At 43.1% G+C, this 17,566-nt stretch overlaps 1 long non-coding RNA gene across 5 annotated transcripts; it reads left to right on the top strand.

Annotated features, from left to right (window-relative positions):
* Positions 1 to 980: 980 nt before the first annotated feature.
* LOC113460187 (uncharacterized) lies at positions 981 to 17,352 on the top strand. 5 transcript variants are annotated; one of them, XR_012583799.1, is made up of 5 exons: positions 981 to 1,166; positions 1,439 to 1,532; positions 10,940 to 11,035; positions 11,899 to 12,169; positions 12,777 to 17,352. It is a non-coding gene; the product is annotated as an uncharacterized LOC113460187 (long non-coding RNA). The 5 variants fall into 5 exon arrangements; XR_012583796.1 differs by lacking the exons at positions 10,940 to 11,035; positions 11,899 to 12,169 and having other exon boundaries at positions 1,439 to 2,042; XR_012583798.1 differs by lacking the exons at positions 10,940 to 11,035; positions 11,899 to 12,169.
* Positions 17,353 to 17,566: the final 214 nt, after the last annotated feature.

Here is a 17,566-nt window from a genome sequence, read left to right on the forward strand (position 1 = left end):
GAGGGATGATGGGAGGTGTATGTGTGTTTGTAATAGGGCTGTATGGGTTATAATGATTCTCTATGGGACTCTAGGTTTTAACGATTCTTTATGGAGCACGGGGAATGATGGGACTTGTATGCACGCCTGTAATGGGGCTCTATGGGTTATAATGATTCTCTATGCGGCGCGGGGCCTGATGGGAATTGTATGCGTGTTTGTAATTGAGCTCTATGGGTTATAATGATTCTATATGGGGCGCGGGCGTTAATGGGAGTTGTATGCGTGTTTGTAATGAAACTCAATGGGTGTCGCGGGGCATGATGGGAGCTGTAGGCCAGGAAGTTGCTCGATGGGGAAACTTGGGGGTCTGGGGGCACTTGGGGGATCCTAAGGGCCACTTATGGGTCAGAGGAGCCATTTAAGGGACACTCAAAAGGCACCTGAGGGGAACTTTGGGTCTGAGGGCACTCAGGGTCACTTGGTGAGCTGGATTCTGGCTTTACCTGGCCTCTGTGGGCCGCGGGGATGATGGGAGTTGTAGCCTCTGGGCAGCATGGGAATTGTAGGGGCAGACTAAGGGTCTGTGGGGCGGGGGGCGGTTTAGGGGGGCACCTGGGAGTCCGTGAGGGCACTCGGAGGTCCTGAGTGGGGGCTTAGAGATCACTTTGGAATCCTGGGAGGCACCTGGGGGTCCGGGGGGGGGGGCAACTGAAGAGCAACTTTGGGTTTGGAGGGACATTTGGGGGCGCGTACCTGGCACTCTGTGTGGCTGCGTGGCACGACGGGAGTTGTAGGCCCCGCTTCACTGGCGCTCTAAGAGGCCGCGAGGCATGCTGGGAGCTGTAGTACAGCCTTTAATAGCTCTCTATGCCGCCGCAGGGCATGACGGGAGTTGTAGTCGAAAAAGCCAAAATTGCGCGGCCTTTAGATACCGCCTTCAAGGGCGCTGATTGGTTGTAAGCTGTGATTGACAGGCAGGTCGACCAGTGGGAGGCGGCGCCGGCGGAAGGCGGGAAGCGGCAGCTCCTGAGGGCGGCGGTGGGCGAGGATTTTGGGGGGATTTGAGGCGATTTTGGGGCATTTTGCGGGATTTTTGGGATCCCTCACGAGCCTCTCACCCCTACCAGGCCCCAGGCACGCGTCCAGAGCCGTGATGGCCGCCAAGGTGAAGGTGGAGAAACCAGGTGAGCTCGGCCGGGAGCCCCAAAAACCTCAAAATTCCACAAAAATCCCACTCGGGACCCCCCAAAATCCCTCAAATCCCCTCAGAAATCGCCGAAATCCCAAAAGATTTCCCGAATATATCCCAAGACAACACAAATCCTCCCCAAAATTCCCAAAATATTCCCAGAATTCCACCCAGAATTCCCCAAATTCCTCCCAGATTCCTCCAGAACCCCCAAATTCCCCACAATTCTCAAAATTTTCTCCCAAATTTCTTAAAAACTCCTCACAGGACCCTCAAAACTTCATATGGAAATCATGATGGTAATGGAGACAAGGATGTCTATGCTGTGCCATCAGGAACATAAAAAAACATTAGAATGCAGGTGAGACTGAGCTCCTGAACTAGTGAGAAAAGAATGCAACAAAGACATTTTTTTTAAGAGTCTTCAGGATGAAGAGCAGATCAAATTTTTTAATGTGAAATATTTATTAATAGAATGAACCTTCAAAATAACATTGTTTTCAAAAACCTGTTTACAGTATGTCTTAGAACGATACATAGTTCTTATTAATAGAAAAAGAAAAGCACTTTTTTCCAAACTGTTGTGCACTCTTAAGCAATCTACAATAAAAACAGTATTTTTTCATGCTGGGAATGATGTTAATTACAAAAAAGCCTTCTAGCCCACTTGGCACGTAGTTTCTTGATTAGCATAGTTTTTTATTGTGGTGGTTTGACAGGGAATGGGATTTCTGGGATGCTGCTGTCAGGCCAATGGGTGCTCAGATTTTAATATTGTTACCTGGTTTGGCCATTGGGACATTGGATCCGCCTCTGAGAACACAGGGTTAAAAGCAAGGCTCTCGCCTGGGAGGGTCTCTTTGGATTTCCGGTGAGAAGGGTTCGGGTCTCTGCCCCGGTCCAGCTGCTGGATGGGCGGGGGAGGGGAAAGCCATGCGGCCTGGGAGAGGTGGGCCTGACCCTGAGGGGCCCAAGGGTGGAAGCATGGAAGAAGTACTGAGAGGTATTCCCCCAATCCTCCGCTTCTGGGAGACAGAGAGAGAGACAGAGCCGTGCCTGGGACTGTTGTCTTGGAATCTGATATCGTGTGCTGCCGGCACAGCACAGCCTGCGGAGAAGGGGGGGGGGGCAGCGAGGAGTCCAGCCGCTGGCAGGAGCATTTAACCCTTTTGTGGAGAATGAAATCTTTACAGAGCATTGACATTTCCTAGAGGGGAGATGCAGTGGAGGATGAAAAAGAAACTGAGCAAGTGAGATGGAGGTCTGAGCAAGGGAGAGATATGAAAAGAATAGAACCTTGAAGAACCTTGAGTGGGAAGGGATGATGGAGTGGCTCTTACACTGGACTCTTTTTGTATAGCCATGGAGAGAACTGTGTTTCCTTGGGATACAGGGACTGCATCCGGGGGGGCAATGCCCCAGAGCCAAGAGGGTTCGGTGTTGGTGCCCCTTGGCCCCAGAGGGAATAATTTGGGGGGGACAGATGTCCCAAAGTTGAGACCGTGCCTTTTTGGATTGGGACAATGCATCCTTAAAAGACAACCCTAGAAGCAGCTCTGGTCCGTGTTCAGTGGTGAGAGCACTGGACATGAAAAGGAAGAGGTAACCATGGCCACAAGAAGGACTCCTCTCCCCCTGATGAACTGAGGATTGAGTATTCTAAAGGGTGGTGCTGGACTGAGAGTCGATGATTTGGGGAATGGATTGTATTGGAAATTTGGTGGGGAGGAGAGGGAGATGTATTTGTGACGTTTTCATTTTCCTTGTGTGTTTCTCTTTTTTTTTTTTTTTCTTGTAGTTTAGTCAATAAAGTTTTTTCTAAGTAGAAGCTGCTTTGCTTATTCCTGGTCACATCTCACAGCAGATACCAGGGAAAGTGTACTTTCATGGGGGCACTGGCATTGTCCCAGTGTCAAACCATGACATTTATTCATCAAGCAAGTTTCACATTGACTATTTTTCATCTTTAAATAATGGCATCTTTGTACTTATGCAGCATCCATGAAGAATTTCTTGGATGTTATTTTGTACCTGATCCTAAATGCCAGGTTCTGCATTCTGCCATCTGTCTAGCTTTCCCATTTGATGCAACTTCTGAGAGGTATTTTCAGAATTGAGGACTACCTGCAAGAATGATGCTAAATGCATGCATTTTACTCCTTGGTTAATGCAAAACTATTTTTCCTTTATAGCACAATAAGAACAGGAAAATAATGATGGTGGATTCAATCCTTGTAGTAATACAAAGAGGACTATTATCATCATTAGAAATCAAGCAAGTTGTATTTATTGCATATGCAGTACAACCACTAATGCAAATTACCCTGTAAATTCAATAGGAATCTGTATCATAGGAGTGGATTGAATGTTTCTATTGATATTTTGCTTAAAGCAGAAAGTTGATTCTTTTGACAGGCAACTGATAATTGCAACCTCACTTTCAACTACGGCTTTCAAACAGTTGAAACATGTCTGTTTATAAAATGATACGGTACAGTACACAATAGCAAATCAGGTCATAGACATTCAAAAGAAAAAAAAGATCAAAGGACAGATTCATTCACATCTGCAAGCCCTCAAGAGTGTACAGGTCAAATGTCCCCAGAAAACTAGGCTGGTGGTGCAAACTCTCTCTGTTGGCACCAGCAGAAGCAGCTGCTATCTTTATAGGATACAATCTTGCTTACATTGCCCTTCAGAGCAATCTTCTGTACCCCTGGCCAATACACCTGCTCTATTCCTTGGACTTCACGTTTGCTTTTCTACAGAGTCTTGTCCTGCCAACTGACTCAAAGTTCAGGTAATAGATTTCCAAGATTTAGAAATGCCGAGTTAAGTTTATTTATCTTATATTTAATTCCGTCTAAGCAAACTGTAACTTCCTGAAGTGAAATATGTTGAGTATGTCATGTGTATTTTGCATCTTAGTTCTGCTTCATATTAAACTTCTCACAGACTCCTGTGATGCCTTACTGCAAAAATATATATGCACAAAGAGTGGTTGTGGGAAGTTGGAAGTGCCAGAAAACCATGTAAACAATCTAAAAATAGAGCTTTGAATTTCTGAATATAATTGCACCATGTAAAGTCAAAATATAATATTTAAATGATTTTCATGTAATGATGAATGTGGGGTAGAGAGAATCCAGATAGAATTAATTTTTTTAACAGTTCCAGGAAAAACATGGCCTTGACTTGGAAGTATAGCATTAAATATTTTATACAGCATGAGTTCTCATTACCTAATCATATGATTTGTAGAACTGAATTGGAAACCAGGAAATAAAGAAAAATATTCAAGCTATAAAAGATATAAGTTTAAAATTTTCTTTGTATTTCTGGTTAAAACTATTAGGTAGCTAAATGGTCACTCATTATTTTAAAAAGCATCTGGACATTAAAAATAGATAAATTTCTGTGGGACTTGGATGTCAGCTATTCCTGAAAAGCTTTATTTCACTGCTTCCCAACCCTGAATCAATCCACTTAAACACAGTTGTATTTCAGATGCTCAGTGAAACTGTCCATGTAATGCATATAGTTGACAAATAATCTGCAGAAAAAGCTAGATCGATTTGAAGGTTTTTCCTGTAAATGGCATTCAAATTATTTGTACAAACACACAGATGGGATTTCTGCTGTCTTATTCAGGCCACTTCCTCCAAAAAGCTCTCCATCAAATCTCTCTAGTTCTATTCTTCTGGTGATCCAAAGACAGCACTGGGATGGTCCAACTGCATGGAATTACTGTCTTCTAGAGATGCACCCTGAGGGCTTCTGTGTGCAGCATCACGTGAGCCCTACTAATGTCACCCTGTTGGTATAAACTGAGCTAGCTGGACCTTAAGGGACAAGATTGTGCACTGATTTTGTAATAGAAATCAAGTACTAAGAAGGAGGCTGGAGGATTTAAATACTTCTGCCTCCAGCTTAAGCAACACTAAATCTTGGTCTTTATCTGAAAAACTAGGTGAATTAACCCATTCAGCATTCCTATGCCAAAAATGTCAGTAATACAATAAGAACCGTCAAAAGAGTAACAATTCCAATCATTACTTTATAAAAATAATTCATTGGGAGAAGTCGGGAAGAAGGATGCAACATGCCAATATCCTCCCCTGAGAATCATTCTGTTGATTTGCACAGGTTTCTTATTATATTCCCATCTAATGCATTGGACATGCATGCTTGTGATGACACAAATACTTGCAAAACTTACCAGATAAACCATGTTCTCTCCAGACAGCAAAACATTTCTTGATGGTTGTATTAGCAATAATTACATTTAGACTCAATGTTCTTAAAGGTCTTTTCCAACCAAAGTGATTCCGTCATTCTCTAAGTCACACATCCTGCTTGTCCTGGTTTAGGGCAAATTTGGCAGCAAACCTCAAGAAGGGGTGATTTATTAAAAACATTGATCTAGAACTGATGTCCAGCGGTGACAAAGACTCTCTAACAGTTTAAAGTTCGAAAGTGTATGTTTATTGCAATGCCGGGCAGTGTGTGGGATAGCTCCCAAATACACACTGTGATTTACAGGTGATGACAGAGTCCTTTTATCTATACAAGTATTGAATACCCAAAATACAAATACATATTCATAATTTTGGTACATCCCATTCCCCACTTCATATGGTAACTAGTTCAAAAGCTATTAAGCATGAGTAGTTTGTTCCTCAAAATGAGTCAGTGGTCCCTTTTATGGGGAGGGGTCCCAAAATGAGGAAATGAATGAAATCTTCCTCGTTCTGAACTTTCTACAATTTCAATGCAAATATGACAAATGAACCCATTGGTAGAACTCCCATTCCCCATCTTCACTGGTTTCAGAACAGAGGAGGCCTACAATTGTCTTATGTTCCTAAAAACTATTTATCAGTTTCTATATTCTTCATTATAAACCCAGTAATCAAACATTATGTTGACAAGCAATCAATTATCAGTTAACTACTAACTCTTAACTTCATCAAGGCCTACTTATTTATTTTGATAAACTCTAATAAGGCTTATCTCTAACTAAAACCTGAGCTCCTCTGAAATCCCTAAATCCTTAAAGTTTGTGTCTCAGGGGGCCCCCCCCAGAAAGCCCACCCACATGGCCCCTCCCCTCAACTGGTTTGGGAAAAATTTCCTCTGAGAGAAGTGGAAAAACCTGTTTATTTAACAGGCAAAGCACTTCCCAGCACAAAAAATGAACAATACCAGATGACAAAACTCAATTGCTGCTCTGAAGAGACGACAAATTCCAAAAGTCTCCCCTGTGGATGCTCTCTCTGTTATCAATCCCTCCAGCACTGGGAAAGGCTGCTGCCCAGAGTAGGCCCCCAAAGGCCAAAAAGTGCAAGCTCTCAGTGTTCCCCAGGTCCCAGTCTGGAGCAGGTTTGAACAGTTCCAAGAAAAGGGAAAGAAAAAAAGACAGTCCAGGGAAAACTCTGCCTCAGCCAGCTAAACCAACTGAAAAGCAAAGAAGCACTCTGTTCTGCTCCGTCAATGCCTGAACAACACAATGTAGCTCAGAATGTGGAGGAGTGTTGCTTTTAGAAGAGTGAGTGCAGTCTCTGGTAACAAACTCCGTGCTTCTTCTTCTCCCCACCTTTGCTCTCAGAACCAGTCTTGAAGGCAGAGAATATAATATCCAGCATTAACAGAACAGATGACTGGGGATACAAGCACCATAAAGTCACCCTAGGACACTGCTCTACTGAGATATGTCACCAGACTATGCTAAGACAAAGTTTTGAAACTGCTAATTAAAATTCTACTATCATAGTGAAGCTGAGGAGGAAACACATCTCGCTACAGTTACCTTGTGGCATGCCAATACTTCCTTTCAATCACAATATTTTTTTGGTTTTAAGTCCGTGACATCATAGGCATAATTCAACATCTTCTGGGCAGGAAGGAAGATATTATTCTCATTATACTGATGGGTAAGCTGAAATGCAAAGCAGTTAATTCAAAGTGAAAGAGCGATAAAGTCAATAGTAAAACTCACCACAGTTTTGTTTACTACCCTAAATCCTTACAATCCCAAAATACAAGAATAGCTGTAAAAGCCTTGTGGCTACTTAATTTTTTCCTATGCCTACATGGGAAGGTAATGGATAAATGATCCCAAACAATGGTAATCCACAACAAAGCATTTTTGAGATCATATTCAGCTTTTGTATAGCAAGCTGTGAGAGTCTGTCGGAATTTTCCCTCATCTGCCTCACGATTGTCCTTGGGAGCCCACTGAAGAGAAGACCCCTCTTGTCTATATCTGGCTCTGAAGGAGAACAGTCACACACCATGGGCCCCGAGACCTGAAAGCTCAGTGTTAAGCTATTATTTTCACAAGTGTGTTTGCTGTATGCTAAGAAGAGGGCACCATGCCCCATTTGCAACAATAGCAGCTCTGGAAGCTGTCCCACCTCTCGGCCTGGCTGGACTTCTCCTGAGTTCCAGGTGGTCTCCCACAGAAGACCCTCACCTGTTTTACAACCACCGTGACAGACAGACGGAGATGTGAGAAGCTTTTCCATCAAGGACTGAGACATGAAACTCCTAAAAGGCCCCTGTGCTCCTTTGAAGGACTGGGACTGAAACCCCAGCCCGGGGGAGGTGTGTGGGGGAGGCAAGCTGACCGAAACGAGATGTTTGCCTGCAGGTTGTGACCACTGGAGCAAGAAAACAATGGCTCTCGCTTACTGCTGAGAACATAGACTACTTATTACATCTATCAAGCTCATTTACTGCTGACTACCTGTTATAAAAACCTCTGAGGTATCTAGAGCCTTTGAGATCTCCCCAGCGTAGCAGGCGGAGACTTCGACTGGACTGGACCAAAGAACTTCGTCTCTGCGTTGGTAGCTATATCCCCTCTCCCCCCCTCTTTCTCTCTTTCTCCATCTTTTTCTTTCCCTTAATCCCTCTATCGCATTTTTGCTGTAGTTATTTCAATAAAACTGCATTTGATTTGATTATCACTGCAAGCCCCTTTGTACCATGTTGGTTTTTGCACTCTGAGATCATTCCTACGAACCATCAGGTCATCTGTCCACTAGGATGGACCCTGACATTAAATTGGCGTCACGGACAGGATTCTGGTAGACAGAGGGATTTGCAGGCAAATCTCATGCTAAATTGAGTGCTCTGTCTCCGGAATTGGCACAAAAGATCTCAGTGCAAAACAGGGGTAACTGTTTACTGTCATTACTGTTACTGATCTGATACCAGCACTGACACCGACACTGATACTGCTCCTAATCCTGATATTGATATTGGTATTGATGCTGTTATTGTTGTATTTAAGTTGAATCTGAACCTGTTGCTGTTGTACTTGAGTTGAATCTGAAACTGTTACTGTTGTTATTGCTGTATTTGTGTACCTGGACTGTCTAAAAGGGGAGGGACAGACCTGAAGAAATTAAGCTGTGCCTTTTAGACAGATTGTCCCTTCACCTACACAGGGAGTGAGGGGCAGCCCAGCAAAGGCTGAGTGGCTTTTTCCCTGTTCTAGGTTCTGGTCCCCTCACAAAGAAAACATTTGTGTGCGTGTGTTCATGTGAGTGCGTATCTGTACTGTCTAGGAAGGAAGAGAAAAATTTGAAGCAACCTCACTCACAGTGCCTCCCAGACTGATTCTGTCTCTTCAACTACCCAGGGAAGCAAGGGGACAGTGGAAAGGCTGTGTGATTTGTGTAACTTAACTCCCTGGTGTAGCTTTGGTCCCCTCACAAAATGACTAAAAATTTCAGTGCAAAAGGTAAAGCTGAATTTTATGCTCTGCTTGCTAAATACAATGCCACACCTTCTCCAGGGGAAGAAGAATGGGCAAGCTGCAATTGGTTTAACTTAGAAAAGGTTATTGATAGAATATCTTCTTTGCAATATGAATCAAAATTCAAACTGGGCACAAATAAAACCATCCTATGCTCAGTCTTGGGTGCCTGTCTCACAGCAGCCATAGAAACTTGCTTTAAGCGAAAAAGTGAGGAAAATGCTATCATAGACTCCCTCCAAAACCTAGTTGAACAGTTGGATGAAGAAAGAAATGCAAATAACTTGTTATGGGCTGCCCTGAGAGAGGAACATGTTAAAAATTCACAGAACGCTGATTCCTCAAAAGAAACAGAGGAGAAAGAAACTCCTTGCATTAATCAAAATTGCCCTCAAAAAGAATTAGCCCTGATGGAAAACTGCGGGAAACACTGCTGTAACAACATAAAACCTCTAAGTAAAACAGAATGCAACTTTATCAATAATGAAGATCTTGTCCCACACATAATCACTAAAGAAATCCCGTACACTGCTACTGAATTAACAAAACTTGCAAAGCAGTACAGGCTTCTCCCCCAAAAATCTGAAACAGAACACATATGTCAAGTGTCTCTCACTGGGGGAGATCAGATTCCTTTGTCAGAACAAGAAGCTGGTGGGTGCTGGGGACATGGGGTGTTCCTAACAACAGCAGACAGACGCATCCCATGGTCCCTAACTCAGCACTCAGCTCATTGGGCAGGGGTCTTAACCCCTTGGAAAGGGGAGACCCTTTGGTCAGTACCCCTGACCAACTCCTGGAAAACATTCACAAATCCAGCTGCCTGCAATTGATTCATGAAAATAAATTAATTCCTGGTTTTGAATCTCCAATCCAATCACCTGTAAAGCCTGAAATTATGACTTCTTTAACTCAAGGGCTTCCAGGAACACTTAAACATACAGCAATTTTCCTTCAGAAAACCATAGTAGCTATGTCTCCTATAGAAAGACCAGATAAACTTCTTAGTAACCAGAATGACCCTTTTGTTCCCCTTTATGACTTGCTGAGGAAAAGAATAAAATGGGATTGGACTTCTTCTCAGAAGGAAACTTTGCAATTGCTGATTCTTGAAGTGACAGCTCATCAGGCACTGGACCCTATCCATCCTACAGACCCCTTTCAGGTGGAGTGGGGGTTTGCCTCCTCACAGCTTTCAGTACACATTTGGCAGCAGGGTCCTGAGGGTCTGACAAAGCCTGTTGGTTTTTATTCCCGTGGTTTCAAAGATGCCAAGAAAAGGTACACTGCCTGGGAAGGAGGGTTGTTTGTGGTTGGCTTGGCTCCCACGGAGGTGGAGGAGAACTGGGCAATCCAAGAAACTGGGAGCTTGGGCAGCAGCCAAAATAAACCTGCCTCTGTGACTAAAGCAACCCCTCCTCTCTCTCCCACTTCTGCTAACAGAGAGGAACAGGACAATGCCCAGGTTGAGGAACTGTTAACTGTTTGGAGTATTTTCCGAAGTGAGGGACAGAATTGCTTTCTTGTCTGTATTAACACCAAGTCTTATGCTATGTTTATATTTGGGTTGCTCCAGGCTGATGCTTTTAAAAGAACTACTGGAGATAATACTGTTAAAGCAATGCAAGGATGGTTTGGGATTTTCCTAAAACCACAGGAAATTCAATCTGATAATGTTTCTCACTTTACTGTCAAAAGTGTGCAGGATAGGGCAGAAGGTGAAAAGATTAAATGGACTTTTCACACCTCTTACTATAGATGGGGGGTAAATGAGTGTTCCAAAATCACTGCTTTTTGCCCAACAGCTCCAAGCACAGTTCCTTCACTACAGGGACCAGATGATGATTTCAAGAACCCAGCACATTACCCTGGACAACCTGCTTTTGGTGGACTCCCTGCTGCTGTAGGGGAAGTACCACTGCTGTTCAAAACCTCTCTGACCATTCCATTGTTCTAATTTTTCTGCCTTTTTGTTGCAGAGTCTGTTGTGTTTACTTTTTCAGAAGAACTCCAAGGGACAGGAAGACCTGATAAACCATGATAACACTAGAGATGGACAACAGAAATAATGTTTTCCCTTCCCTTTATGGTAACACCAGGTGATGATATGATACATAACATGTAAATTAATTGAACTTGAATAAATTGGCTGTCACAATTGGAGATTTGACCAAATTACATCAACCACTGCAGTCGTTCTTATTGGCTTTTGTGAACACACCAGTGGCTGCTATCAAACATATTACCAAATTGGGAGAAGGTAAATGTAAATGATCACAACTTGATAATTGATGCACTTGGTGCTACACAAAACAATGTTTCTTTGGCTCTCAGCTGTATCCAGACACAATTGTGGATGCAGTCAGTTTTTGCTTCAATTATAAGAGAAGGTAAAGAAGGCACTTTTCCCACTGAAATTTAGAAAATAATTTGGGACAGTGCCACTGATTTTGAAAGAGAATTCCAGTCCTGGTGGAACCTAGTGAAATTTGACCCATGACCTCATTCTGAATACAGCCACAGCTTTTATGTTAACCATACGCAATGCCTCAGAGCATTTGACTTTCCCTGTTATAGCACTAGAACTGAATTACGACGGAGCTATTCTCTGTCTTTCCGAACATTGAGAATGGGCCCGTCAAATTGGTGAAAAATAGCAAACTGTTAATTTGGAATCTTGTATTGCCTGAGAACAATAAGAGTTCATCTGTGAAAGCAATGCAATCATAGTTCAAGACATTTTCTTAGACACAGAGCAAAATATCTGTCATTTTGAGATTTGTTGTAATGAGGCTTTTGAAACAGTTCTTATATACATAGGCAATAGATGCACATGCTTTAGAACCATTTGTTATTTTGTGCTTATATAAAATGTTATAGTAGATACTAAAAATCATTCAAATTTCTGTGCTTGTAACTTTACCGAGATTTCAGGATGTGATTTTTTTTTTTTCTTGTGAAGCTCCAGTCACTTCTCACTACCTATTGCAATCTAACTACACACTGATTCACAAACTGATGTCTACTCCTATTGAGATGAATCTTACTTTGGTAAGACAACTGCTGCTCCATCAGAACTTGCTTGAAATCCTGGAGAAGATCAAGGAAAGCGGACAGAAGACCCTGGTGACTATTCATCACAATGTAAGACAGATACATCGTGTCATGGAAAGAGCGAAGAAAGATACCAAGCACAGGTGGTGGGACACACTTTTGGGTGGTCTCCTACTGCCGTGAGTGTCTTGAACAGTGTGTGTCATCCCATTGTTATCCTTTTGATCCTTTTGATACTAATTCTGTTTGGTTTTCTTTTATCAGCAATCCTAGTCGTTATGAATTAGAAGATGGTGAAACAGCTGACAAGATTGATGTGTATAGTTAATGCACACAATTTGGCTGATGTACCCTGCACTGTAGAAATCCCCAAGACATCTGACACAAAGCAATTATGAATTAAGCTTATGTTTTTTGAGTAATCCTGAGTTTCCTTTTATGATTTTGTGAAAATTACTTTTGATTTTTCATGAATTGTTTTAGAAAATTATTTTAAAGTTAATGCTTATATTATGATTTGTTTATTGCTTTTTGCTTTTGATTATTTGTGATTTGTTTTAACCATTTCTTGAAATTGTTATACAAATAATATTGTTTTAATTAATTTTTGAAATTGTTATAAAAATAATACTGTGTTAATTAATCAACCATTTGTGAAAATTGTTATGAGAATCAATATTAATTATGTTTGTCTGTTGTCTCCCTTTTCCCCCTCTTTTTTCCTATCCTTTCTTTTCTTCCTTTTCTCTTTTCTCTCTCTCTTACATACTGCCTGTGCTTTTCCAGGTATGCTACCAACGTACGGCAAGACTGATCAGCGACACTCCAGAGCCCTGCTGATGAAGATCCCTTCATGACAATCGTGAGCCATGGGGTTGAGTGAGAGCCTGTCGGAATTTTCCCTCATCTGCCTCACGATTGTCCTTGGGAGCCCACTGAAGAGAAGACCCCCCTGTCTGGAATCTGCCTCTGAAGGAGAAAAGTCACACGCCATGGGCCCTGAGACCTGAAAGCTCAGTGTTAAGCTATTGTTTTCACAGGAGTGTTTGCTGTATGCTAAGAAGAGGGCACCATGCCCCATTTGCAACAATAGCAGCTCTGGAAGCTGTCCCACCTCTCAGCCTGGCTGGACTTCTCCTGAGTTCCAGGTGGTCTCCCACAGAAGACCCTCACCTGTTTTACAACCACCGTGACAGACAGACGGAGATGTGAGAAGATTCTCCACGAAGGACTGAGACATGAATGTCCTGAAAGGCCGCTCTGCTCCTTCGAAGGACTGGGACTGACACCCCCAGCCCGGGGGAGGTGTGTGGGGAGGCAAGCTGACTGAAGCGAGATGTTTGCCTGCAGGTTGTGACCACTGGAGCAAGAAAACAATGGCTCTCGCTTACTGCTGAGAACATAGACTACTTATTACATCTATCAAGCTCATTTACTGCTGACTACCTGTTATAAAAACCTCTGAGGTATCTAGAGCCTTTGAGATCTCCCCAGCGTAGCAGGCGGAGACTTCGACTGGACTGGACCAAAGAACTTCGTCTCTGCATTGGTAGCTATATCCCCTCTCCCCCCCTCTTTCTCTCTTTCTCCATCTTTTTCTCTCCCTTAATCCCTCTATCGCGTTTTTGCTGTAGTTATTTCAACAAAACTGCATTTGATTTGATTATCACTGCAAGCCCCTTTGTACCATGTTGGTTTTTGCACTCTGAGATCATTCCTACGAACCATCAGGTCATCTGTCCACTAGGATGGACCCTGACATTCTTCACCTGATCAAGTTATTCCATTGCAATAGTTTGGGGAGTATCTTAGAGGGCTGGGTGTTGTTTGGTTTGAAACCATCTTGATCATTCAGGAACCCAGTAGCAATGAGAAAGTTCAAAATAAGATAGTGCTACGCATTGATTTTCATATATGACAGACATATTTCTTCAACACAGAAGACTGACCTAATGCTTCACTACAACATGGCTGAAGTGGCATCCTCTTCCCCATAGGTTTTTCTGTTTACTTTTAGCTGCTTTCATACCAGATTATTGAGCTGAACTAGCTCAAAAAGGAATCAGATAAGTGCCAGAGCTTTAAAACAAAACAAAAACCAATATCTCTAGAATGATATTGCTTCAACGGTTTCAGTTTGTTTCCCCCCCCCCCCTTCAATTCTAAACGTTATGCATTCTTTTTGGCCATTTCAGTAAATAGATTTTCTGATTCGTGTGAAAGACTGTCTGAAGTCTCCCCCATTTGCCTCACTACCTTTCCCAGGACAGACATTGGGACCCTAAAGACCCTGATGCGAATTCTGGCCTGCCGGTGGTGGATGAATGCCGAAAATCCTGAGGCCCCTGAGCAGAATTCTGGCCTGCCAAGTGATTGTTCACAGCCATGCCTACAGTGACTGCTTCTAGCAGGGCCTGCCAAAGGGCAACACGCCCTATATGCTTGCACCTGCTTTGCAACAATAGGCCAGGAATTTTCCCACCTCTTGGCCAGATGAACTTGCTGAGGCAACTTTGGTTGTCGCCTCATGGAAAATCCTTCATCTGCTCCACTACCACCGTGAGGGATGGAGATTGAAGCCTCCCTACCAAGGACTGAGACTGAGACACCCGAAATTCTGATCCAGGGGTGCTGGCCTGACTGAAGCAGGATGCCTGCTAAGTGTTGCCTACAGATGTGTTCACTGGACCTAGACTGGTTTCCCATAGAAAGCAGTCCTGAAACAGTGGGTCGCACTCACTGCTGATATTGACTTATCCTGCTGAGAACATGGACTGTCTGTACCTGTCTTCAATACCTTTGTCCCCCTCAGCGATTTCAATAGACTTCTTCTTCTTCTTGATTGTATCTGTTCCCTCTCAGCCATTTCAAGATCTGTTTCCCCCCCCCAGCAATGGACTATAGTAGAACCTTGAATTAACCAAGACTTTGAGATCTTCCCGACATGACTAGGCAAATTCTATCGGCTGGACTACGAGGACTTGGTCTCTCCACGTTTGTTAGCTATACTCCTGTCCTGGTTCAGGGCAAATTTTGGAGAGAATCCCCAAAGGGTCTTCTCTAGGAAAGCAGATTCATTTGGCCCCTCCCCCCAACTGGTCCAGGAGAAAATACCTCCTTGGAAAAAAGTGGAAAACCAGTTTATTAAACAATGAAACCTAAACAATATTAAACAATAAACCACTTTGTTGTTCCAAAAGAGATGACAAACTGAGAAAGTCCCCTCTCCAGTGCTGGAAATGTCGTGGGCCAGGCCCGGCCCAGTGGGCCACAGGTGCTAGCTGACGGTGCCCTTCTGGGTGTTCAGTCCAGAGCAGGTTTCAAGAGGTCCAAAGAAAAGGGAAAAAAGAAAAAAAAAAACCACAGTCCAGGGAACTTCTTTGCCTCAGCTAGCTAAATCTAACTAAAAGAAATGGAGAGCTCTGTCCCGCTGTCTGTTCATCCACAGACAACACAGTCCAGGAGCACGAATGTGGAGGAGTGAGTGCAGTGTCTGAAAACAAATTGCAGGCTTCTTCTCTCCCCCCTTCACTCTCTGCAACAAGTCTTAAAGGTGCAAAACTTATTATTCAGCATAAACAGAACAAGACAACTGGGGATAAAAGCATCATATAGTCAACCTAAGACAATTCCCTCTCTTTCTCCCTCTCTTTTCTATTCTTTTCCTCTCCCTAATTCCTTTCACGCATTTGCTGTGGTCATTCTATAAAGGTGTATTTGTTTTGATTGATACTGCAATCCCCTTTCCATGTTGTCTGTTGTACTCTGAGATCAGTTAACAAACCATCACCACCCCTGTTCGTATGAGCAGATCTCGACGTTAAATTGGCGTCACGGACAGGATTCTGATAGACAGAGGGGTCTGCAGGGCTGTTTGTAGTCTGTATCAGGGGAAGGACGATTTGCTTCAGCCACACCTATCTCCTCATCCTGAAAGGGTTGAACCAAGCTGGAAAGCAAGGAAAGCTCTTCGAATTTCCTGCAAACTGAGCACGCCCAGGTGAAATACATTCCCATACTCTATTGAGGGTTCTGTCTTTAGAATTTCCCAAAAGATCTCTTAGTGCAAAAGGGGAAACTGTTTTTGTTTATGTGTGAATTTGGACTGTCTGGGAAGGAAGGGACAAATTGAAGAAACTAAGCAGGGCCTCCCAGAGAGATTTTGTCTCTTCATCCAGCCAGAGAAGAAAAGGGGAACACAGCAGAGACTGTGAGATTGTCTAACTTAAGTTTGCACCTCCCTGTCGTGGTTTTGGTCCCTTCATAAAATGACTGAAAACTCTAGTGCAAAAGTTAAAGCAGAATTTCTGTTCTGCTTGCTAAGAACAATGCCAAGCCTTCTCCAAAGGGGAGGTTTGGGCAGAGAACAACTGGTTTAATTTAGGAAATGTCATATATAGAATTTGTTCTTTACAACATGAAACAGAATTTAAACTGGGCAAAAATAAAACCATCCTCTGCTCAGTCTTGGGAGCTTGTCTCACAGCTGCCATAGAAACCCATTTTAAGTGAAGAAATGAGGAAATAGCAAGAATAGATTCCCTTTAAAACCTAGTTGAAATTTTGCAAAAAGACTTAAAGGAAGATAGAAATGAGATCTTTATGTTGTGAGCTGCCCTTAGAGAGGAACTTGCTAAGAATTCACATCAAACTGATTCCTCTACAGAGGCAGAGGAAAAGGAAACTCTTCAGATTAAACAAATCAACCCCCATAAGGAACTTGAGGCAGTAAAAAATTGGGGAAAATACTGTGGTCCTCACTTGAGACCCTTGGTTCAAAAAGAATAGAACTATATTAATGATGAGGAATGTTGGGGGACTGTCCTAGGGTGATGTTATGATGCTTGTATCCCCATTCATGTGTTCTGTTTATGTTGGATATTATGTTCTGTGCCTTTAAGACTGGCTCTGAAGAATGAAAGTTTTGTTTGGGTTTTTTTATTAGCGTGGCGGGACACAGAGACAGGGCAGTACATAGTGCTGCTTTTGCGTTTTTGCTTTTGCTTTTCGCTTTGCTCTCTCGCTCTTGCTTCTGCTTTGTGCCTGCTTGCTCTTACCTCTGCTCATTAGCTAGTTCAGCTAAACAGTCCAAATTTCTTCCTGGACCGTTCCTCCTTTCCTTTTTTGAACCAACTTGAACCTGCTCCGGACTGGGACCTGGGAAATACCTAGAGTTTGCACCGTGTGGCTGCAGCAGCTGCCCCAGCGCTGGAGGAACTGAGAACAGAGCGACCACCCCCAAGAGAGAGAATGTCTGAATTTGTCATCTTTTTTCAGAGTGGTGAAAGAGTGGTGTAATCTGATACTGATCATTTTGTGTGCTGAGGGGTGCTGTGCCTGTTAAATAAACAGGTTCTTTCAACTTCTCTCTGAGGAATTCTTCCTGAACCGGTTGGGGTGAGGGGCCATGTGGGTTTGCTTTCTGGAGGGGCCTCCCTTTGGAGACAGGGCAAAACCAGGACAAAATTTGGCACATAATGCGTGGGGCTCAAGAGAGAGTGACAAAAACCCTGTTTTGAGTGCATTTTTGGTTGCATTTATATGAACTCTGTGTTCATATAAAGCAGATAATAGCC

This window comes from Zonotrichia albicollis, chromosome 26 (assembly GCF_047830755.1).
Source record: "Zonotrichia albicollis isolate bZonAlb1 chromosome 26, bZonAlb1.hap1, whole genome shotgun sequence".
Classification (NCBI taxonomy): domain Eukaryota; kingdom Metazoa; phylum Chordata; class Aves; order Passeriformes; family Passerellidae; genus Zonotrichia; species Zonotrichia albicollis.